This window comes from Neofelis nebulosa, chromosome 4 (genome assembly GCF_028018385.1).
Source record: "Neofelis nebulosa isolate mNeoNeb1 chromosome 4, mNeoNeb1.pri, whole genome shotgun sequence".
In the NCBI taxonomy this organism is placed as follows: domain Eukaryota; kingdom Metazoa; phylum Chordata; class Mammalia; order Carnivora; family Felidae; genus Neofelis; species Neofelis nebulosa.
The window spans coordinates 93375464-93400968 of record NC_080785.1 but is presented as its reverse complement, the minus strand read 5'-3'; the positions used below and the strand labels follow the sequence as shown (position 1 = coordinate 93400968).

General features: G+C 41.8%; 1 protein-coding gene across 22 annotated transcripts in view; it reads left to right on the top strand.

Moving 5' to 3' along the window:
• Positions 1–25505, top strand: part of NRCAM (neuronal cell adhesion molecule) — a 286918-nt gene that overhangs the window by 100957 nt on the left and 160456 nt on the right. Inside the window, exon 1 of one of the 22 annotated variants that reach the window (XM_058725395.1) lies at positions 22581–22875. The exons of the other annotated variants lie outside the window; for them this stretch is intronic. The gene's annotated coding sequence lies outside the window, so the exon portion shown is untranslated. Of the gene's footprint in view, positions 1–22580; positions 22876–25505 lie in introns of those variants that run through there. 22 annotated transcript variants of the gene reach the window in all.

Here is a 25505-nt window from a genome sequence, read left to right as displayed (position 1 = left end):
ACACTCAAATGACTGAGCCATCCAGTCGTCCCTAATATATATTCTAATGTCAAACCACTTATATATTCTTTGGAAACCTATTTTATACTTACACATTTTAAGCATTATACATTTTTATGCATTTTACAGTTTATGCATGTATTATACATTTTTATGCAGTGTTGGAGATTTCATTTAACAATATCTAGTAGAGTTGGGAGACGAACTTTGAAAGCTGTCCAGAGTGACTTGCGAATTCATGAATCCGTGATTTAGTTTCAAGGAGTCTCTGCTTTATATAAAATGCTGGGAAGGGCCTGTACGTAATACTTTTCCCTCAGGAAACGGAAACCTGGAAATACCAAATGAGCAATCTGACACCACTGTTGGAAATGGAGTTACGTGAAGTATTTATGCTTACTGGATTTTCACAGCTCTGCCACTTACTAGTTTGGGAACCCTGTGTTCCTCTGTACAATGGCGATCGTAACAGCCGCTGCCTCATGTAGTTGTTGGTGATTAAAAGCAACAATGCATGGGGGCGCCTGGGTGGCTCAGTCACTTGGGCATCTGACTGCGACTCTGGTCATGATCTCATGGTTCCTGAGTTTGAGCCCCACATAGGGCTCTATGCCGTCAGCTCAGACCCTGCTTCGGAGCCTCTCTCTGCCCCTCTCCTGCTCGTATGCGCCCACGCTCTCTCTCCCTCTCAAAAAAAAAAAAAAAAAAAAGCAAGTAAAGTGCATGTAAAGTGCCTAGCACATGGTGGAGAACTCATTCCATTCATTCATCCAGCAAATAATTGTAACATGCCTGCCACGTGTTGCAGGAACTGAGGATGTAATAGAAAATAAGACAGAAGAGGTGCTTGTTTTCAAGAAGTGTAGGACAGATACACTGGGAGGGACAGATAATCAATCATACAGAGGAAACTGGGAAATCAGTGAAGGATTTCCAGATAGGAGTGACATGACATGGTTTATATATATTTTTAAAAATTTTTTTAACGTTTTTATTTATTTTTGAGACAGGGAGAGACAGGGCATGAACAGGGGAGGGTCAGAGAGAGGGAGACACAGAATCTGAAACAGGCTCCAGGCCCTGAGCTGTCAGCACAGAGCCCGACGCGGGGCTCGAACTCACGGACCGCGAGATCATGACCTGAGCTGAAGTCGGCCACTCAACCGAGTGAGCCACCCAGGCTCCCCAGCATGGTTTATATTTTAAAGAGATTACCTGGTGCTGTGTGGAGAACAGACTGTAGGGGGGCCCCAGTGTTATATCCTGGCGGCACAGCCGTGCTTTGGACTAAGGTGCTAACAGCAGACTGGGAAGAAATGGGTGAGTTTGGTGTATAGTTTGGAAGCATAATCAGTGGGATTTGCTGATGGATTAGATGCGTGGGTGAATATTAGGAGTTTTTCTTAAAGCTTACATTGTATCACTGTTTGTGGCTACTAGAGAGAAGCAGGTGTGGGAAAAGAACAATCCAGGATGACTCCTAGTCTTTTTGTTTGAACAACTGGGTTGTACTCTTCACTAAGATCCGAATGTTTAGGGGAGGAACAGATTTTTTGCCCCAAGGGGGAATATGAGTTGATTGTCAATAAAAATCAGCCACCAGTTATTCTCGATTTTTGCAATGTATTCTGAGCCTTACTGTTTTCTTCTCTTTTGGTGAGCCAGAATATGTATAAATTTGCATAAAGGGAACAAAAGGTAAAATCTGTTTTAGTTCAAAACAAATACGACATGTAAGTGAAGCAATATTGTTGACAAATCAGTTTTCTCTCTTTATTTTCAATGACACTTTCTTATAAAAATATGGAATATTTTAAAATACAGTGCTTACTGAAAGAAAGTGTATGTGTGTAAACACATACATCTCATTAATTACCATTGACATAAACATTGTCCATAAATTTATTTTTTGTGCCTGTCAAGTAAAATATCATCAGTAAAATTTTTACAAGATAATATAAAATTATTTCTATAAAGTGGTTTTTTTTAAATACCAACATAGAACCACATATGTGGAAACATAGAACCTTTCCTCCATAGAACCACATATGTGGAAACATAGAACCTTTCCTCCATAGAACCACATATGTGGAAACATATGACACAGGCAGAACAGCCTTTCTGACATGCAGGCAAGAGTGACAGTCCGCATTTGCTTTCTTTCAGTGGGTCTGATGTTGGCCGAACAAGTGTCACCTTTGAAGGAAAATTCTCTTTGGCTTTAACACAGAGCACTGTTCAGTAGCTCTTTGATTGGATTATGCATAAAATTTATATGTATGCCACTCACTGGAGATTAAGTAATTAAGATGCTCTTAATATTGCAGGGGAAACATTACAATTCTCATTATTTTAATGGACCAGTGAGCTCCAGGGATTTGATAATGGGACGCAACATCTTGTATTCCAAGGGAGTAAAATGCACAGTTTTGACTCTTTGACAACCTAACTTTGCAAGCTTTTGAGGACCCGGGTAGAAAAAAAGTAGTTTGAAACCAATTCTTAGAGGACAGACCATTCTGACAAATCATCATAATAATAATCCTTATAGTGGTGGCCTTATTTTTAGTGCCACTCAAGCACTAACGACTCCCCAGTCAGGGAGGGAGTGGTCTTTTAATCTCTGCTTTGAGAGGGGTCCCTCAGGCCCCGAGGCACTCTCAGGGAGATGGCCCAGCTGTCTCTGCTTTATGTGACATTGTCTTTTGGAGGCCTCACTATGGATGACTAATGGGTTTGTGCTATTCACATAATTGCACTGTGGTGTTTGCACAGGAAATACAAAAAGACCAATGGTTTCGTTTGTTAAACTTATATTCCATCTTCTTCCAAAAAGAACCGCTCTGCAATCTTGAGGCACAATTGGTTGCATCTCTGTAAAGCTTTGTTGATTGTTTAAGCCTGTCACGTTAGCAGTAAGTCTAGCGTCTGCCTCCACAGGCTCACCTCTCCTGAGTTGTCACAAACTGAAGTGAAACAAATAGGAGGTCTTGCGTACCCCATTCCTAAAGTCTGTTTACAAATCTGTAGTTGGTAGAGACGGCTCTTAATCTAGTCAGTCCAATAATGCTGCTGCTCCTTGAACCGAACAGTGCTCCCTTTGGGTCCTCCACAGTCCAGTGATGAAGCTGGTCGGCTCCATAGGAGAGCTTGATGTCTCATCTCCCTGAGTAGTCAGCTGTGGCTCTTGAAGGGAGGCGATACCACCTCAACGCCAGCCACACTTGATCGAGTATTTTAATAAAGCATCAGTTCTGCGCTAGGCATTGTTCAGTATACCAGGAATATAGCAGAGAATAAAAAACAAAACAGATAAGCTTCGCAGGTATCATATATTCCATTGGGGGTCCCAGTCAACAAGTAACTGACAAGTAATCTATTTTACGTAACCCCATGGAAAGAAACATGCTACCTGAACTATGATACACCATGTACTGAAAGGTGGTTTTCTACCTTCAACGATTTTAATTTTTTTAATGTTTATTTATTTTTGAGAGAGAGACAGACAGAGTGCACACGGGGGAGGGGCAGAGAGAGAGAGAGGGAGACAGAGAATCCGAAGCAGGCTCCAGACTCTGAGCTGTCAGCATAAAGCCTGACACAGGACTCAAACCCACAAACGGTGAGATCATGATTTGAGCCGAAGTCGGGCGCTTAATCGACTGAGCCAACCACATGCCCCTCAGTGATTTTAAATTGTAAAAGAGAGAGGGGCTCCTGGCTGGTTCAGTCAGTAAAGCATCTTACCCTTGATCTCGGGGTCATGAGTTCAAGCCCACGTTAAGAATAGAGATTAATTTCAAAAGGTAGTAAAAGTATTTAAATTTCAAAAGAGAGAGAGAGAAGGGGGAGGAGGAGGAAAATAAGAAGAAAGGAAAAGAAAAAGAAAAAAAACCCAACATAAGCTGGGTTACCTCCAAAGAGGACTCTGAGATGAGGATTTGAGTGCAAGCAGTTTATTTGGGAGTTGGTCCCAGGAAGCACACACAGGGGAGTAGGTGTGTAAGACAGAGGAGAGAGAAAGCCAATCAGGGTGTAATAATGAGCAGACAACCACTGTGGGCAACTGGAACTCAGTCCCATTGTGAACTTTGGAAGATTGTTTAGAATATATCTCATCATCATCCCACCCAAGGGGTAAGGAGGCTGGGACATTGATCTATCAACTCCTGTTGGTCATTGGTCGAGGTGTCAACTCAGCCAGTGTGTCAAATCCCAGTTTTTCAGGCCAGCCCCACACTGGGGCAGCACCCCACTGTGAGCACTCCAAGGCAACCCTTTAGGTGGAGAGTGGCAGATCCTGACAGCAGGAAGCCATGGAGGGATGAGTACCACGGGGATGCTGGAGGGACACCAGCAATGTCTGTTACAATGAGCATCTCAGGATTGTTAAACAGGAAGTTCAGATTATAGTAAATATCATGAAGCCAGTAAAGTGGAGGAAAGGTGTGGAGATGGGGGAGAAAGGGAATTTTAGAGTATGGTAGGAGGTGGGAGATGTGGGTATTTGAGAAAGTGACATTTGAGCAGAAACCTGAATATTGAGAATTGAAGCATGGATAGACCGGAGGGAAGGGTCTCCAGTGGAGGGGCCGGCTGGTGGGAGGGCCTTAAAATGGGCAGAGAGTTTGTTAGGTCCAGGGAGTTAAAGGAGCCATTATGGGTGGAGCATAGTCAACAGCAGGGTACATGGTGGGAGTGCCTTTGGTGAGGTAGACAGGGGGTCCGATCATGTAGAACCTTGTAGCGATTGCAAGAAATTCGGATTTTATTTTGAATATGGTGAGAGGCTATTAGAAGGTCTTGAGCAGTATGTGTAACCTAGTTTTGTTTTATAACTTTTTGAATCTTTATTTTTGAGAGAGAGAGAGAGAGCAAGAGAGAGAACAGGGGATGAACAGAGAGAGAGGGAGACACAGAATGTGAAGCAGGCTCCAAGCTCTGAGCTGTCAGCACAGAGCCCAACGCGGGGCTCAGACTCACAAACTGCGAGTTCATGACCTGAGCCAAAGTCAGACGCTTAACTGACTGAGCCAGGCAGGTGCCCCTAATCTGGTTTTGTTTTAAACAATCACTGTGAGCAAGAATAGGAACAGGTGGTTGGTTAGGAGGCTGTCCTAACAATCCAGGTGAGAGACTATTTTGGCTTAGAGCAGAGAAATAGATGTATGGTTGTAAGAAATGTTCTTAAGATACAGAGGAGTATCACTGCTCATGCAAAAGTGGTATCCAACCATTAATAATTAAAGGATGAAATATATAGCGAACAAGATATAAAAATAGGTCGGATCATTGACTAAGGACAAGATCTAAGAGTTGATAATTATGTACACACTTAAAGAGCAGTAACAAGGATAGTGACTTAACTGTGAAAATAGTTGAAAGAGCTGAGGCTCAGAGCAGTAGTAAAAATAAAATGCAGCCAACCTGAAACCTGGCGGGCCAGTGATCTCCTTGGCCAGTCTCTAGACCAGAGAATAACACTGAATTATTATTCATGTGTCCAATTGTGAAATTTCTGAAGAATAACATATATCGTACTTAGGTTTTTGTGCATGGGAATTTTTTTGCCCATCATATAGCAGAACTTCCCCAAATGCTCTTTTGCCAGTACATCCCTTGCATGAGATAGTTCACCCACTTCCCTTCCCAGTTCTAAACTTCTGGAAACTCTTCCTACAAAATCGAGCCCACACCCTTCCCCCTCACTTATTAATTACCCCAGTAGCTTTTTAATTGCTGGTTTTGCCTTTGATCCTCTCCCCCACAGCACACTGTTCCCTAAAATACTCTTTTTATCCTATCAGTCCCCTAAATGAAATCTTTCTGAGGCTCCTATTCCTTGCCTAAGAATAACAATCTCCTTAGTTGCTAGATAAGGCTTATGTCCTACCTCCCCCCGCCCCCCCCCAACCCTCAGCCTCAGCTTGTCATGCTCTGATTCTGCTCTTTCTCTTCCTCTCCCCTGGAATTTTCCAATTTTCCACTGTATCTCCTACACACACACACACACACACACACACACACACACACACACACACACACCATCTCTGCTTGCAACAACAACAAAATTACACTTCAAGTCTTTTTTTTAAAAAGCCTAACCTATACTTGGTGCAGCCCAGCAGAGGAGATATAGCAGATCATAAAGTAGCACAATTGCAAGTATTAGCTAGGCATTTATTCATTTATTGAGTGACGTACTTGGTGTACGAAGATGGGTACAGAATGTTATTGCTAGCCGCAAGGAGCTCATTCCAGTGGGAGAGATGAATGCATAAAGAAAGAAACATACCCTCCTAGAACATGGCGAGTGCGATGATTGAGATATGAACAGGATATGTATGTATGGGTTTGGGCATGTTCGGGCAGAGCAAATAGGCAGGGCCAGGGCAGAGGAGTTCAGCTTGCAGGCGCAGAGAGCCAAGACGGAGATCAACCAAAAGCAGAGGTGTCAGTACCAAGGAGAGCTCCTCGTGCACGGAGCCTTGGGGCATTCTGCACATTTTTGGAAGCAGCTCAAAACTTTGTATGAGACTCTATCCTGAGAAGCAAGAGTTTCTGGCTTAAGGGAGCCCTCGTTAGACATAACCTGGATCCCTTTGTGTTAGGAAAATAATACTTCAACTTATGAACTTGCAGGGTTTGAAGATTGGAAATTAGTTGAGAAACTCCTATCCTTAGAAGATCCTCTTGGGTCAAATCCTCAGGGGCTGGTTTTCATTCTAGGATTTGAGATGGAAGCCAGGACTTTATTGGGACTTTTTTTTTTCTTAGGCTTTGGGGGTTTGGTGCCTGACTCTTGACTAGTCTAGACATAATATATCTCCCCAGCCTCTTATACCATGTACCTGGCAGCTGTGCTGTTATTTAGGAATGCCTTACCGCCTCAAACGATGTTACAAAATGTCTAGAGTAGCACAGTCCAATACAGAAATAGCCACATATTTAATTTAAAATTTTCTAGCATCCACTTTAAAAAGGGAAAGGAAACAGGTGAAATCATTATGTTTTACTTATCTCAGTAAGTCTAAAATGTTATTTCAATTTGTATTGAATATGAAACCATCCGTGAGATCTCTCACATTCTGTTCTTCCAACTAAATCTTCAAAATCCAGCATATGTGTGCTCATATAGCACATTTCATTGTGGACTGGCCACCTGTCAAGTGCTCAGTTGCCACGTGTGACTAGTGGCTGCTGGATTGGGCGGCACAGCTCTGGATGTCAGCGAGACTTGTGCACTTCCACTCTAGCCTTTCTGTCCCTTCACTTTTCCAAATGTCATGTAAACTGGCCAGAAAGATACCATCGCTGTAAGAGGGGATATCAAACCAAGTACTTTCTGTACTCTGTTTACAAATAAGTAAGTGGTAGGATGAAAGAATGTTTTAAGCCTCAAAATAAATTTGTGTATTATTTTTTACATTTCTTAAATATTCAAATAAAATATGCACCAAAAGATGCATTTCATTTTTTTTTTTAATTTGAGAGAGACCACATGAGTGGGGAAAAGGGGAAGAGGGAAGGAGGGAGGAAGGGAGGAAGGGAGGGAGAGAGGGAGAGAGAGAGAATCCTTAAGCAGGCTCCATGCTCTGCACAGAATCCAATGTGGGGCTCGACCCTGAGCCCAAATCAAAAGTTGGATGCTCAACCAAGTGAGCCACCTTGGTGCACCGTAAAAGACTCTTATACAATTGAGAGAACATATTTTGTATTAAGGGGTTGAGGTAATTAGTTTTTAATGATAAATTTCAATTACAGACAGTAGTGTTGACTTTCTTTTATGAAAAACTGAGCAATAACCACTTACTTTTTGTTATACTATGGTTTTGTAAACTGTGTATTTAAAAAAAATTTTTTTTAAGGTTTACTCATTTTTTGATAGAGACAGAACGTGAGTGGGGGAGGGGCAGAGAGAGACAGTGGGAGACACAGAATCCAAAGCAGGTTCCAGGCTCTGAACTGATAGCACAGAGCCTGACGCGGGCCTCAGACTCACAGACTGTGAGATCATGACCTGAGCTGAAGTCGGACGCCTAACCGATTGAGCCACCCAGGCGCCCCAATAAACTGTGTATTTAAAAAAAATGTTTATTTATTTATTTTGATAAAGAGGGGGCATGCGTGCAAGCAGGGGAGGGGCAGAGAGACAGAGGGAGACAGAGAAAATCCCAAACATGGGATTGACATGGAGCTTGATTTCAGGAACTGTGAGATCATGACCTAAGCTAAAATCAGGAGTCAGATGCTTAACTGACTGAGCCACCCAGGCGCCCCTTAAAGTGTGTATTTTAAAAAAAAAGTCAACCTGGGGACACCTGGGTGTCGATTACGCCTCTGACTTCAGCTCAGGTCATGATCTCCCAGTTCGTGAGTTCGAGCCCCACATCGGGCTCTGTGCTGACAGCTCAAAGTCTATGTCTCCCTCTCTCTTTGCCCCTCCCCCACTCATGCTCTTTCTCTCTCTCTCTCAAAAAATAAACATTAAAAAAAATTTTTAAAAATCAACCTAATGGAATTCACCAGCTAGTTGACCATGTAGTGAGTAGAAACATGGATGAATGAATCAATGACAAAATACTTATTCTGTACAGATATATTTAATAGCGAGGAAAACTAATGCTAAAGAGGATAAAATTCCTCCTTTCCCTGAAAAAATGAACAAGTCTATTGTGTTTGGGGGAGGGAGTGCTAGAGATCGGAGACTGAAACTTTGATTTTAGGTCTGCCACGACTAAATTTTAGATTCTTAAACAAGTAAATCAGTCTGTCTAGACCTCAATTTCCTCATCCACAAAATAAAGGTATTGGGTGGAATATCTCTGAATTCCTTCCACTCCTAAGTCAGGTTGACTGTGCCTCGTAAATACATTCTTCATCTGTTGTCTCCTCTCCACCTCGTCATCTCTGAACGACCACAGCCAGTCTTCTTGCAATTTCTGGAATCTTCCCGGCCCTCCACACTGCTGCCAAAGAAATCTTTCTAAAAAAAAAATCTCATCATCTCGTGCTTCATGTCCATAGCAGTTGGCCCCACCTGCTTTTCTCTGCTCCCCAGTTTCGACTCCTGGGCTTCCCCTACACATCCCCGGTTTTAGCTTTATGGGACCAGTGCAGCTGCCAGTGTGTGACTTAGGTTTTGGGACTGTCTTTGTCAGCTCTGGCTGCTATAACAAAATGCCACAGACTGAGAGGCTTAAGCAAGAGAAATTTCTTTCTCACAGTCGTAGAGGCTGAGTCCAAATCAAAGGGCCAGCTGATTTGGTCCCTAGTGAGAGTTTCCTCGTGGTTTGCAGATTGCTGCTTTCTTGCTGTATCCTCCCTCACATGGCTGGAAGAGAGACGATCTCTCTTATACGTCTTTTTATTTTATTTTATTTTATTTTATTTTATTTTATTTTATCTTATTTTACTTTATTTTATTTTACTTTTTAGAGTTTATTTATTTGTTTTGAGAGATAGAGAAAGTGTGAGCATGGGAGGGGCAGAGAGAGAGAGAGAGAGAGAGAGAGAGAGAGAATTCCAAGCAGGGTCAGCACAGAGCCCGATGTGGGGCTAGATCCCACAACCATGAAATCATGACCTGAGCCAAAGTGGGACGTTTAACCGACTGAGCCACCCAGGCACCCCTCTCTTGTATGTCTTCTTATAAGGGCACTAATCCCAATCATGAAGGCTCCACCCTCGTGACCTAATTACCTCCCTAATGTCCTACCTCCAAATACCATCACACTGAGGAATCAGGCTTCAATCTATCAAATTGGCAGGAGTTGGGGGGAGGGGGGCAAAGTATTCAGTCCATAGCAGGAATCAGCATTCAAGGAGATTTGGGGAATAATTAATTGGTCGCTATTATAAAAACTCCAACATATAATTCACTATTTCATAATGATGTACATGTCATTTTTGGACAGCTTCATAAGGCAGGTTTTCCTTATTTGGCGACAAAAGTCTTTCCATGGAATTCTGGGGATTTTGTACTAGATTTAAGATTTATAACCACCTAGCCAAACACCTCCCTGAATAATTGAGGAAGTCCTAACCCAGAAAGGTAGAGTAGCTTGCCAGGACAGCACAGCTCATGAAGGTTCGTAACTGAACCTGGAATCCAGACTTTTTCATATTTTCATTTCAGTTTGCTTTTATGTCCATTTTTTATAACAACAGTAAAAACAGATCAGTTTTTCCATTTGAATTCACCTTCCTTATTCCATTTTTTTCCTTCTTTATAAAACAAAATCTGTTGGGCCCACATTCCCCGTCTCCAGTTCATCAGGTGCTGCTAATTTGTTACATTAACTTCCCTAGATTGAGGGACACCTGGGTGGCTCAGGTGGTTAAGCATCCAACTTCCTCTCAGGTCATGAACTCATGAATTTGTGAATTTGAGTCCCACGTCGGGCTCTGCCCTGACAATGTGGAGCCCACCTGGGATTCCCTCTCTCTCTCTCTCTCTCTCTCTCTCTCTCTCTCTCTCTCTCTCTCTCTCTCCTCTCTCTCTCTCTCTCTCTCTCTCTCTCTCTGCACCTCCCCAACTTATACATTCTATCTCAAAATAAATAAATTTTTAAAAATCTTAAAAAATAACAACAACAACAAAAAGACTTCCACAGATTGAGGCTCATCCTTTTCTCTGGATAGAGTCAAAATTAAACCTTCCTTCTCAGCTTCTCCTTCATCTTTATTCCTTACTTTGTCTAATTAAAGACAGCAAAATGAGTACCCTGATTTCTAAAATGCATTTTTGTTGAGAAGTAAGCTTAAGACCTTATTGCTCAGACCCAGCTTCTGATGGTCTGTGTCTCCTTTGATTTTTCTCAACTATAAAATGAGAAAACTAAGCTAAATAGTTTATATAGCTCCTCCCACTGCAAATTTTTTTATCCATACCCAACATATACTCAACAACCCTGAAAATGGTACATTTCACATAATAGTCTTTCCATAACTATTTAGGGAATTGGTATTTATCGAACAGAATGTCAGTAGAACTAAAGAGTATGAGTAGTTTCTTGAATTTTACTATAAATTGGCCTGAACCTCTGCTACTTTAGGATAGCAATATGTTCTGTGACTTTCCATAGCAGGGAGAAGAGAATTATGGAAACGTCAGAGATGTTGAGCAGTTTTCCACTCTAACACAAAATGTTTGATTTTTATTTATTTTTATTGTTAATAAGTTACTGGAACCACCCCTTCTTAAGAGTTTTATGACTTATTTAGGTAAACTAAAATTGTGTCTTAATTTGGAGAGTAATCTGTTTAACGGCTTGAAATTATTTGTTTATAATTACTTAAGAGATACCTTTTTTTAGGTAAAAATGATTCTACATTTAATTTTCTCTTTAAGTTTATTTATTTGACAGCAAGCAAGTGGGTGAGGGACAAAAAGAGGGAGAGAGAGAATCCCAAGCAGGCTCCACACTGTCAGCACAGAGCCCAACTTGGGGCTCAAACCCACAAAACTTTAAGATCACGACCGGAGCCAAAACCAAGAGCCAGATGCTTAACTGACTGAGCCACCCAGATACCCCTTCCATTCAGTTCTTTCCTTGAATTTTCAGTGTTTCTGGAAAATTTTTAAGATGTATCAGGATGTGGGGCACCTGAATGGCTCAGTCGGTTAAGCGTCCGATTCTTGGTTTTGGCTCATGTCATGATCTCACAAGTCCTTGGGATGGAGCCCTATGTCTGGCTCTGTGTTGACAGCACAGAGCCTGCTTGGGATTCTCTCTCTCCTTCTCTGTCTCTCTCTGCCCCTCCCCCACTTGCTCTCTCTCAAAATAAATAAATAAACTTAAAAAAAAAAAAGTGTACCAGGATGTGGGGGAGTGTAAGTGCAATGGGCCTCCAGAGAATTAGATTGGGTTTCTCATATAAAATCCTTCAGAACATTTTTAAACTTCTAGGGAACTTTAGAAGAATCTGGAAGACTGCATGATTGGCTAGCACAATATTGTGGGGAAGACAAATCAGGAAAATCTTGTGAGGTTTAGTATATATGCACTCAATACCCAGGATTTTTAAAAACTCAATGTAAAATACTGTTTGAAAGACAGTTTTAGCTGTTAATTCCTGCAGATCGTCTAAAATCAGCTAATCTCTCTAGTTTGCACCTTTTCAAGCCTTCCGTGCTTTTCGTTATTGTATTTTTGTAAACACTGCATCCTTTCTTCTGAGTACATACAGATGGATCCAAACATACCAAATGACAGACGCTCTACCACAGAAAGCTTCAAATTGGATTAGACAGCTGGGAAGGGGCACTTGGAGGGAGGAAGAAGCTTAAGGTTCCCAGTCATGGATTGCCTGCCTCAGTTATGTAAATGAATTGGGTGGTATCAGACAACCTTTTACATATGAGTAATTAACTAGGGAAAATGAGGTCAGCAAAAACCTTGAACTAGAGAGAGATCATTGCAGTGAAGCAGGGGTCATGGGCCACAAGCAATTCATACGGAGCACGACAAAATGGGTCTAAGGGTTGCCTTTGTGTGCGAGGTCATTTCAAATCAACTAGAAGGGAGAGAGGCATTTTCAGAATGAGGGTCTTGATTTCAAGGTAGATCATTGAAAATATGCTTTTGTTCTTGGTATTAATCCCCATCGAATGTAGCCCCTTGGCTGCCTGTGGAAAACGGAAGGAGGAAGAAGAGCTAAGCCAGGGAGGGAGCCGGCGGGCCATTAAGAGAGATGTTGAGTCACGCATCACCCTATGTGTGAGCTGTGATCTCTCCCAGGAATGTAATAGGACGTGTGGGGGGACACTGCACAGCCCTTTTATAGCAATACTTAGATTTCTGTACTGTGGCTGGAGGAAACAATAAATCCAAAAGCCACCGAAGAACATTTTGCTCATGACCGCTCTGGAATGGGTTCTAGGGGGACATCCGTGGGGACTTTTGTGGGAGGTACGCAGCTGGGCACTTGCCGCATCTGAAGGGTGGAGGAGAAATCGAAAGAGTTAAATCTCAAAATTACTTTCCCTTCTTTGGCCGCCGGCCAGCCAGCCCCCTGTCTCGGCAGTGAAAACTTAAAAACAAAACAAAAACCGAACAAAAAAGGCTGGTGGAACAGATTCAAGGGACGCGAACCGGCCAGGTGAGGAATCGAAAGGGGGAGGTCGCCACTCTCTTGTCTTCAGCTTTCTTCATATGTTATGAGGAAGCAAACAGAATCTCCTCCCCTCTCCTCTTCCTTCCTCTCTCCTGTCCTGTGAAGGGAAAGACGTCACTGGTGGAAGCATTTATTGCCTCATAAAGCCAGTTGTGAGTTGAATGGCGTGGTCAGTGTGAGGTTTAATTCAGATTCTGACACGATGACACCTGTGGGCTGAAGGAGTTCACGCCGCACACAACACGAAGGCTTGCCCACAAACAGAGTCCAGTTTCCTTGCTGTGTGATGTTCAGCAAGTCACTTAACCTCTCTGACTCTCAGCATCCTCTTCTGTAAAGTGGTGGCAGGAATAGGAAATACCTCATCATGTGATTGTGAGGATTAGATGAGTTAATAGAGGGGCGCTTGGGTGGCTCAGTGGGTTGAGCGTCTGACTCTTGATTTCGGCTCAGGTCATGATCTCACAGTTGGGGGAATCAAGCCCCACATTGGGCTCCATGCTGAGGCTACTTGAGATTCTCTCTCTCCCTCTCCTTCTGCCCTTCTTCCCCACTTGCATGCGCACGTTCTCTCTCTCTCTCTCTCTCACTCAAAACAAATAGAATAAGTTAAATAAGAATTAAACTAATCAGTAAACGCCACCTTTTATTACAGAATCCTGACCCCATAATCAAATTTCCCCAATTTCTAATTGGTTTCATTTCTCATTCCCCATCTTATATGTAATATTAACTATATCAGAGGCATCCCACTTTATCATTCCTTGCTTACTAGATACTGTTTTATTTTTATTTCAAAATAATTGAAAGAAATCCGATAGGAGTTTGCTGTTTGGTAGGAAGCCTTTTTTCAGGTGTCTGTGAGCCACTCATGGGCACAGCTGACCAGTGTCCGTCATGCCTCAGGTTAGATTTCTCATCTCAGCAGGATGGTGATCTGTTCATGCCTGTCACCTTCCACGCTGATCACAGATGACAAAGCCTAGTACTGATAAGCTCTCTTTCCTTCGCAGGCCAGGTTCTGTCCCTCCCTATCACCTTTTCTTATCCTGTTTTTTTCCCAGACACGGGCAAACATCTCATCAGTTTCCTATTTCTCTGTGGATATTTCATTACTTCAAAAAGGATGGCTTTGTGTATGGTCATCAGCTTTAGAAAGGCTAACTAGAATATACATTATATTTGGGGATATGGTTGTGAATAAAAGGACTCAAGGCGCAAATACGTTTTTATCCAGAACCATCTATAGCTACCTGTAGCTGTATATAGATATAGATATATTTATGCACACACATACATATAAAATAATAGATATGCAATGAACTTGGAAAAAATAAAGCTAATGGAGAGTGCCAGAGAAAGGAGATCCAGGTAAACAAAATTGCTTCCAGTGTTGTTTTTCTATTTTGTTAAATTATTTCCATGGTGCTGTTTTTTTTTCACTAATTAAACTTCTTTTTTCTATTTCCTTTTTCAATTATTAAATAATAAATAAAGATAAGGTAGAGAGGATTTGTATGATAAATATTAGGAAAATAAGCGTGATTCGGGGAAGTAACAAAATTTTAAAAGAATTTATAAAATGGGCAGGTGAGCTATACGGTGACTATTAAAAGTTAACATTATTAAGCATTTGCTAATAAATAAGATAATGCTTTGTGTGTACTGTAATATTGTTTCCTCAAGACTCCGCGAGGTAGACTGCTACCCTTAGGGCCATTTACAACTGGAGAAAGTGAACTTAGAAGAGGCACAAAGGTGTAAGGTTATGAATGAGTGAGGGGACAGGGCCAGAGTGTGAACCCAGGGCAGGCTGGCCCCAGAGTTCTTTATCACTGTGCCCCTTTATGATTATATAGAATAAATGAGCTGAAAAGGAAATGGAGACATGACAGAATAACTGAGGAAGAAGAAAGTTCTAGTGGCAAATGTCTTCATGGAGATGCTGGAATGATGGAGCGGGTGTTACAGGGAAGACAGGAGGTGAGGAGGAATGGGCGGGGGGCGGGGGGGGGGGTGCGGCAGGGAAAGAAGGGCCCGGAGCCAAGGCCTCATTATTCACGCTAATCAATATGTGAGGAGGCAAAGACGGTCCCACTGGAATTTAACGAATATTTTTCTCACATTGTGTGCGAGTTCACATACAGAAGCGGATGCAGGAAAACACAGCCATATTCAGACATTCACTGGCTGGTCTAACAGTTAATAAGTAACTGCTCTGTGCGAAGCATGGTGTTTGGTGTTAGAGTTAACAGAAAATAGCTTATGACTCAAGATGGGAAGAAGACAAAATGGCCTTTTTCAAAAGCTAAAGTCAAGGTGGCAAATGTAAGAGAAGGGCTAGATGATAAGGTCTAAGGGCAGAGGGGCTCTTCTCTGATACGACTGTGCCCCTCGGTTAAATTGTTGTGGGGGCCAATGGATTTGCTCTTGGTGTTGATGGAAGGGAGAGATTTAAACAAAGGAAGAGGAGTGAGGGACAAATTCCAAGAGTGGTGTTTGGAAACAGAGTCAACAGAGGGGCAAAGCTGGACCGAGCCTGGCATGGGGTGGGGGTGGGGGGCTGGACCCTAGGCCTGTGTAGATGGAAGGGCCTGTGGGTGTTTCGGACTCATGGAGTCACAGGTAGGGGCTGGATTGTAAAGAATGTTGAAAAACAGGGGCGCCTGGGTGGCGCAGTCGGTTAAGCGTCCGACTTCAGCCAGGTCACGATCTCGCAGTCCGTGAGTTCGAGCCCCGCGTCAGGCTCTGGGCTGATGGCTCGGAGCCTGGAGCCTGTTTCCGATTCTGTGTCTCCCTCTCTCTCTGCCCCTCCCCCGTTCATGCTCTGTCTCTCTCTGTCCCAAAAATAAATTAAAAAAACGTTGAAAAAAAAAATTAAAAGAATGTTGAAAAACAAACTAGGGATTTTACTCCATAGACAACGGAAGTCTCCTAGCATTCGGGTAATACGTTGGTGTTTGGGAAGATGAACATGTCTGACATCTGTTGAAAATGGCCAAAAATTGTTAAGAGAATTTACAGTACAGCAACATTATAAAGGTTGCCACATATACTTCTGGTTGCACTGGAAATATCGATGTTGCCATTTAAAAAATAATGTGGGGGGCACCTGGGTGGCTCAGTGGGTTGAGCGACTGACTTTGGCTCAGGGCATGATCTCACGGTTTGTGAGTTCGAGCCCCACGTCAGGCTCTGTGCTGACAGCTCAGGGCCTGGAGCCTGTTTTGGATTCTATGTCTCCCCTTCTCTCTGCCGTTCTCCTGCTCATGCTCTGTGTCTCTCTGTTTCTCAATAATAAATAAACGTTAAAAATTTTTTTAAAATGTGGGATGCACACCCATAAAGATGTTTCCACTTCTATTTAGTTTAAGAAAAAAAATTTCAATTTTTTTTAATGCTTATTTATTTTTGAGAGAGAGGGGGGCAGAATCTGGAGCAGGCTCCAGGCTCTGAGCTGTCAGCACAGAGCCCAACACAGGGCTGGAACTCACGAACTGTGAGATCATGACCTGAGCCGAAGTCAGATGCTTAACTGACTGAGCCACCCAGGTGGCCCTAGTTTAAGAAAAAGTTTTCAGAAATCCTTGGTGTCTGATGATAATTTGTGTTCCCTTGAAATTATAATTCTGAATCCTGTTAGTATTACAAAAAATATTTATAAGCTTCAAAAATTAAAAATTTCAAGATTGCAACTTTGTTGAAATTACCCACGTGTTTTGGACAAGAACTGTAAGGAAACCCTTATATATTGGAGATGGGGGATTGTGAAGAATTTTATTAGTGTTTCCTATAGTGTGGTCTAAGAAAAAGACAGATGAGTGATGAATAGGAGGGTTTGTGGCAGAAAAGGTAAAAGCCGTTGAAAGAATTTCATTGACCTTTTAGGGACTCTTGGGTTCTTAAACTTCCTATTGCACGAACAATTGGTACTTAGGGATTTCTGAATTCTCTTGGGGTAGGGTTCCATAACTTTCAACGGATTCATAAACTCGTTCATGACTCATCCAATGCTTGGATGACTAAAATAAATCTAAGGGAGTGAATGAACCCACCAACATCATTGTAACAGCAGTAATGAGAGCATCCGTTAAGAATTTTTCTAACAGGTGGTGCTTTGTACAGTTCAGAAAAGATTTGAAAATATGTGATTAAAAAGATCTCTTTCAGCTGGGGTGATTTTGGTGAATTTTGTTAGCGTAGGATTATCAAACCCCTTTCTCTGTTATTTTTATGAATGAATTACTTCTACATTATTCAAATGAGGTTTTAGAGATCAGAAGTAATGCCATTTTGAAAAATGAACTTACAATACAGTATATTCTTATACAAAGGTATATTTAGGGGTGTGTGTGTGTGTGTGTGTGTATGTGTGTGTTGTGTGTGTGTGTGTGTGTGTGTTTACTAAATATATAACTAAGAAGAGGTAGGGGATTACTTTGATACTCAAATGCCTGTGAGGGGATGGGGAAAGGGGGAGAGGCCATTGCTTATAGCAACTGAAACTTCCAGAAAATGTTGATGAGTCTTGTTTTACAGCCGGTCCTATAAGTGGAAATTACTTGCTCTGGGAACCCTGACTATATTTCTGTTAAATAATTTGAATGTTACAGGAACTGGTAAGTCCCAGGGAAGTAGTTAGGTCCATCATATGAAATTACTGATATTTGACCTTTGTGACCTACAAAGAGGCAATTTTATTTAGTTTGAACCCTAATACGTTTCCTATTCCTTACAACCTCCTTTTTTTTTTCTGTTCTCATTTCTATCCCTGTTGTTATATCCTTCCAAATTTCAGTTATGCTTTCATCGTTGCTATTCTTTGAATTGTTCAATAGATTTTCATGTGTATAAAGACTATTCTAATTAAGAAGACTTTAAATGCAGTGCAATTAGATATACATTTGAGGGGCGCCTGGGTGGCTCAGTCACTTGAATGTTAGGCTTCGGCTCATGATCTCGTGGTCCGAGAGTTTGAGCACCGCGTCAGGCTCAGTGGTAACAGCTCAGAGCCTGGAGCCCGCCCATGTTCTGTGTCTCCCTTGCTCTCTGCCCCTCCCCCACCCGCACTCTGTCCTTTTCCCTCTCTCTCTCTCTCTCTCTCTCTCTCTCAAAATTAAATAAACATTAAAAAATAAAAAAGATACATTTGAAATAAAATGCATATTTCGACACATATATGAATAACCATAAAATAACTCTATATGAAAGCACTATGGGGATATAGTGTACGAGAAATTCTGGTTATTTTAGTACTCTTGTTAAAGGTATCAGAGTTTTTGACCACTTTCATTTGCAAAAACTCTTTTCTTACAGAATCGTTCTTAATTGTAATAATACTAGAGTTCCTTTTTAAAAGCGGTGGCTTGTAAAATCTGTCCATACTCAAAATAAGGGTCAGGAGTGAGAGGGAGAGGAGGATTGAAAGAAAGAGAAAGTGCGGGGTGAGAATTAGTGAATGTTTTGTTGGTTTCGATGGTGCACAGATTCAAAAAGAGAAGCAGTGTCGGCTGGTCTCTTGAGATATCGAAAAGTACACAATTCGCCACAAAAACATTTTCTCTCAGTCTCCCTCCTTAATTCAGCCTCGTGATGCCTTTCTAGAATCTTGGCGTTGTGACTATCAGCAAATTATAAAAAAGCACTAGGATGCCAGTCTGCTGTGCCATCAAATTATCTGTTGGATTCCTGGGTCTCTGTACTGTATTTACAGAAACAGATGGCTCTTATGACACTTTCACCAAATGACAGTGCCACTTAACTTGTCTCCACTCTGCAGATCCACATCCTTGAGAAACATGCCCGGTGATGCCTGTGACCATGTGGGTATGGCACAGTATTTCAGAGTGAGGGAAAGAATTACTCGGTTAACTCATTTTCTTCCCCACCCAGTTCGTAGGCTACTTCAGCAAGGTTCTTTATTTCTCATTCAATCAGCTATGTGACCTCTTTTTTTTTTTTTTTTTTTTTTAGTTCCTATAAAGGAATTCAGAAGAAAAGCATCTTTCAAAAGAAAAGAACTTACAAAATATTTCAGAAAGCTGGCAGTGCATGTGAACTGGGTCAAATATAAAAGCCTGCTAAATAATGACAAAAACAAAGATCATGAAAGTAAACTAATACTTCAGGGTACAACTCTTGCCTTCTGGAAGAATACTTGAATCCTTTTCTCATTTCCTCATTCATAGATGATATCAGATTTATTGTTATTTAATACACACACGTGCATACAGCATCTACTATGTGCCAGGCATTGTTCTAAGGGACTTAAAAACATTAACTCATTTAATCCTCTCAGCAGCTCTATGAAGAAGGTGCTATATTATCTTCATTTTACAGATGAGGAGACTGAGGGACTGAGATTGAATATGCATGATACATATTTTTTTTGAGGATTTAGGTATGTTTTATTTCACATATATGCAGACGTATATTTCATAAACATGTTTATTTCATATATGCATATACACATTCATATTTATTGCATGTGCAAATGCATAGCATCATGTATATTCATAATGCGTCTACACACACATTATGATATTTAGAAGTATAAAATCTGTAACTTTTACAGTATAAAGTATAAAAAGTAATTTTTAAAGACGGAAAATTTCCAATTGTATCTATTCCGATCAAAAGTTAGATACATGATTTAGGTTTATATGAAGAGGTATATCTTTTAAAAAGCACATCTAGGGGCTCCTGGGTGGCTCAGTTGGTTGAGCGTCCGACTTCGGCTCAGGTCATGATCTCGTGGTCCGTGAGTTCGAGCCCCGCGTCGGGCTCTGTGCTGACAGCTCAGAGCCTGGAGCCTGTTTCGGATTCTGTGTCTCCCTCTCTCTGACCCTCCCCGATTCATGCTCTGTCTCTCTCTGTCTCAAAAATAAATAAATGTTAAAAAAAAAATTAAAAAAAAAAGCACATCTAGGGGCTCCTGGGTGGCTCAGTCAGTTAAGTGTCCCGACTCTTGATTTAGGCTCAGGTCATGATCTCACATATCTCACGTGGGCTCGAGCCCTGCATTAGGCCCTGCACTGGCAGTGAGGAGCCTTCCTTGGATTCTCTTCCCCTCTCTCTCCCCCTTCTCTCTCTGCCTCTCTCTCTCTCTCAAAATAAATAAATAAACTTTTTTTTTTAAAAAGCTCACATCTAAACATTTTTATATACTTAAAATGGGTAATAAGTCATAGCATGTAGAAAGGCAGTTACACGCCAGTAGTGGATAAATCTGGACGACGTGGGAGATTGAATTAGGGGAACAGAAAGCAGAAGGCGTCCTTTGGTGCTATAAGTCACCTCACCTGGTCCCCATGATGGGAACTACATGTTTGCTAAGCAGGATGGCAGGAGTTAATAGCCTGAGGAGTGGAAAATGAAATATCCCGAATTCGATTTCTGAAGACCGAGCTGGTCTTGTGGAAGGAGCAACAGCTGTCGACTTCAACTTTTCTGAAGAAAAAAATACAGCACGGTGAAAGCAGTCTCAGTGGTACTGTTGTAAAGTGGAACTGCACCCATTCCTATCATGACAGGACAGATTTGCTGGTGGATTTTTGAGGAGCCTGTTAAACCCCATGCCTCCGTTTCCCGAAAACTGTTCCGAGTGGCCCACTGAGTCGCCCCTGTTGAAGAGTAACAGGTCACAGTGGGAGACAGAGGGAGAAGTGGGCAGGCAGCAGCATTTAGCGTTTAATGGGTCTGAGGCTGGCGTGAAGCAGTGTGCCGAAATAATTCTGATTAGGCTCAGTCAGTCAAGCTGCATAATTAGACTCCTCTCTCCTCCATTCAGCCCCGGACCGTGAGGAGCACAATCGCAGTTTAAAGCCCCCTTTTAAGTAGTCCTCACACTCTTCTCCAAAATACAACCTTCTTTCAGATTGCTGCTTGAGCCTGTTTTTTTGTTTTTGTGTTTTGTTTTTTATATACCAGTGGGAATAACTAACTGGGAAAAGAAAAGGTTATGTTAACATATTAATAGAGAGACACAGGCACATTCTCCTTCCCAGTGGGAATGTTTAAATTTTTAAGAGGCACTCCAAAGAAATGATTGGGGAATACCAAAAGGTGTAACAAATCTAAATCCTAGTCTCCAGCCTGGTTTCTGCTACCAGCAGTGTGTGCCGTATTGGTTGGTGAAGCATCTGGTTATCTTGTTCCTGATGAGTGGGTACCACCAGTAACGCATTCAGAGCAGCAGGTAGGTAATTGGGAGGAAATAACTCTAGAGGCTTCCCTGCCTCTGCTTGCTCCATCTTTTAAAAGAGCAAACAAACAAACAAACAAACAAACAAAAAACCGGAAAATTATTTCCTATTTTTAAAGCTTTTATGAACACAGTTCAAAACTAATCAGGACATTTTAAGCAGAAGCAGATGTGCAGAGATAGGACCCCGTCAGGATTCTCTGATGTCTCTACTCGGTTGGGTTTTGAAGGTCACGTGGCCATGGTTATTGTTGAACTCCTGACAATATGCTTTGAAGGAGATTGCGTTACATGTTGGTTCTGCTTTTGTGAGGAAAGGCATTATTCCCACCAGGTCTTAAGAAGTGCTGAAAAGAGCTTCGAAGAAATATAGCCACCCATTGTTCACGCCAGTCATTGTAATAAGCGGGGAACAGATTTTTAGGTTTGTTCTTAGGAAGCGAGGACCTTTAACTGAAAATATGCTAAATGGACGTTTTCTAAACTTGTGTCGTAGCCAGCGAATGACTTATAAACCTACTTCTCTTGAAGTTTTTCCAAAGAACCTTAAAGCCTGAAAAATAAACACTAGAAATTCAAGCAAAAACAGGTTGGCTTAAAGATTTGCGGCAACCCCCACAATGAGGTCCTCTTATATATCTAGTACGCTTTAGAACATCTCCCGCTACTTTCTTTGGGTCTTCTTAGCCTACAATATAACTCTGGCATATTTAGAACTGTAGTGAAAATACCTGCTCACTATTTACTATTTGTCTGTACGTACTTATGTGTCAATAACACCTAGCTTACAAGAATAGTCGTAACCGACATTTAAAAGTTTTTCCAGCTTGGATAGGTAAAGTACTAATGATAATGGGTAGCAGAGAGGCCTGAAAAAGGAATACAACTGAGAAAGAAATAGGGAAAAGAAACAAAAACAGCTGCAATATTTATTTTTGTAAGATCTCACAGTAAACTTAAATAGAGTTTCGAAGCCACCATAAAAGGAAAAAAGGCAGAAGTGACGGTTTTGAGTCCTGCGGATGGCAGGTTATACATGTGTGTGAAATAGGTTCTGATGCTAAACTAAGCAAACCGGTCCTAAGCAATCACTGTGTCCTGTACAGAAAGAATATTTAAAACAGCAACCAGATAGGAAGTCAAAAATGTCATTTCAAGTTATACTAGGCTAAAAATAAAGAAGAAATTATATAACACCTTACATCTTCTCCCCATAGGTGGAAATACGGCAGTTACTTTCTTAAAACAGCATCGCCAGACCTAAGCTAGCATGTATTTTGCTAAACAGTTGTGAGCAACTAAACCGATTTTTCTTGCTTCTAAGTGGATACGAGGAAATGTTTAACCCCCATTGTATTGCCACAAAGCCCGGCTGATCACCCTGGGAGGCCCCGGAGGTCTGAGCAGCTTTGAATTGGCTGTCGAGAGGACTTTTAACATTTTACTGCACATGGTCCGGCCACAGCGGATTTCGGTCACCAGTGTTTTACATGCAGAAATGTGCGTGATGGGCACTTTGTGTAAGATTTTCCTTTTGCTCCAGGTGCGAAGCGGTAAGCAGTAGGAGAACTTGGTTCGAAAGGTAATGCCTGTGCTTGTTTCTGTGTGAAGGGAAGGGATGTGTGCTTCCTGGGACCCATTGATTTTTGATTCCCCTCCCAGGTATCGTGTTAATGATTTGTTTGAAACTGAAGCCAAGATTAGACTTGTATTCCAACCGTAAGGGCTTGTCCGAAGCTTTCTGTTGTCTGTTCATTGATTTGGTCTGATTTAGCGTGCTGATCTGGTTAGTGGAGTTTGTATCGAAAGTCAGTATCTTTCACGTAGCTTGTTAAACCCTTAGAAGAGGGACTCGGGCGGGGCGGTGCCCGGCAGATTTAGTTCAAATATTTTTAGTAGCAAATGTGAATACAGTTTAAAGAAAACTAGAAGCTAGTGAGTTTATGTTTGTTGTAAGGGTATATAGCAGCAGGGTGTCTTGACATGTGATTTCAATATAATTTGTCATTCTGTGTAGAGATGTTTGTTCTTAGGGGTCTCATGGGCCATTTTTATATTACCTGAAGACAATTTTCCAGCCAGGGCATACTCACCCTTAGCTACTGCACTCCTGTTTTGTTCTGTTTTGTTTTGGTTTTTTTTTTTTCATACTGTAATGCAGTGCTTCCTGCAGTGCTCATTTCAAGTGTGGCGTAAGCTTTATCAATGTGCCTTTTTGATTTACAAGAAGATTCTATTTTCATTCTTTCTGCACTAGGTTGAAAGATTCCCCCAAGTTTTCTGTATTCATTCTGCATTCTGGAGAGTTTAGTGGTCAAGAGGATAAGGAAAGCTGGATTAGGCACACTTTTTTTTTTTTTAATGCCAAATGCCATAATTGGATTTGTTAGCTTTAGCTCATGAAATATCTTCAAAGACCACCTGTGAGATTATATTCAATGTCACTCAGTTTCTTTGAACCTCATGAAATTAAACACCATGTGGTTATACTAATGCAGCAAAGTTTTGCATCCCTAAAAACACACCTCGGAATACCCATGGTCTGACTTTTATTACAGCTGGACCCAGAGCAAATGTACCGAAAGACATTCTTCTATTTTCCTAGGACAGTTTTCCCTGTGCTGCGAAAGAGCACAACCATCACCATCGAAATAACTTGTACGTTTATATGCAGTGCTTTTCAGTCTGCATGGTCTAGTTTGATCCTCTTAAGAATCTTCTGTGGAAAGGACAAGTCTTATTACCCCCTTTTGAAGAAGAGTGCGCTTCAGCAGTGTGACCCTGGCTCTCAAGCTAGGAACGTGAGCTGGGGTCTGACGCAGGCGTTCGGACCAGTTGCTCTTTCCAAAACGCCGCATAGGCTCCGTGTACTTGCTGTTTGCTCTAATGATCAGGCTGTTTGAGCTAAGCCCTTTTACTAAGAAGGCTCTGGTAACAGCTGGTGTTAGGTAGATTAAAAGTAAAATCAAAGCCCTTGGCTGGAAGGGGGAGTAATCAAGAGAGTGAGAGAAAAGAGAGAAAAGATCCCAAATAACTGAATGATCCTTAAAAGAACTGTGGGATAGGGAACATGACTCATGGAGCTCACGCGTCCCTCCTTTCTGTCCCTCAAAACAAGTCTCCATCCCTTTTTTGCTTCTTTCCCTGTCCCTGGTTCCCTCTGAGAACTTCACCATGCTTGGTCACCACGGGCCACTGTTCGTTACCCAATGGGACTGTAGGGCACCTTTCCCAGACTTGATATTTACATCTCATTTCCAGAAAATGAACTATCAACTCTGTAAATCTTCCCTTTCTATAACAAATGGCCTCGTTCTCGCGTGTAACCTGCAGGAGAGAGAGAATAACATCGATTTCTGCTGCTGAGTCGCATTCACTGGTCATGACTGCCTTGTTTCTGTTCTGGATCTTCTGACTCTGTAAATAACTGTGATCTTGTAGCTGAACTCTCCTGCTTTGCCAGCTCACTTCTCTGGGACGTTCCTGTTACTCTGGTTTTCAGGGTTTCTTTTATTTTTCTCGGGAAATCTCATTGTGGAGACTGTAGTCTATAATGATAGCTTGGCCATGAACCTCAAAGGAAAACTGAAATGCTTTTCAAGCCTTGGACCCAACCGAAATACTTGGTACCATATCTTTGGTGTAATGTTGTGAGGAGACACTCTCTTCTGCCTCCTTCAGGGTTCCGAGTGTCTCTCTTATGGGGAAGTATTTGTTAGCTACGGGTGTCTTTGGTACCAACATACTACTCAAGTCAGATCTGTTCATCCTGTTGGGTATGAGATCTTTGAGCACTCAAAAAGTAGAAAAGTTGGGGCGCCTGGGTGGCTCAGTCAGTTGAGGCATCCGAATTCGACGCAGGTCATGATCTCACGGTTCATGAGTTTGAGCCCCACACTGGGCTCGTCACTGTCAGCACAGAGCCTGCTTCAGATCCTCTGTCCCCGCCCCCCGCCCCCCGCCCCTCCCCTGCTCTCTCTCTCAAAAATAAACATTTAAAAAAAAGGAGAAGAGTTACTAGCTGTATTATCTTTTTGTGTTAACTTTGCATACTGCATTCAACACATTGCATGTGTTTGTGTGCAGATTTTTACACATGTATGTGCTTAACTATTTTTAAGTGGCTATTTATTAGGCTTTTGTTTTTACTATTGAAGATGATAAAAAAAAAAAAAAAATTTCC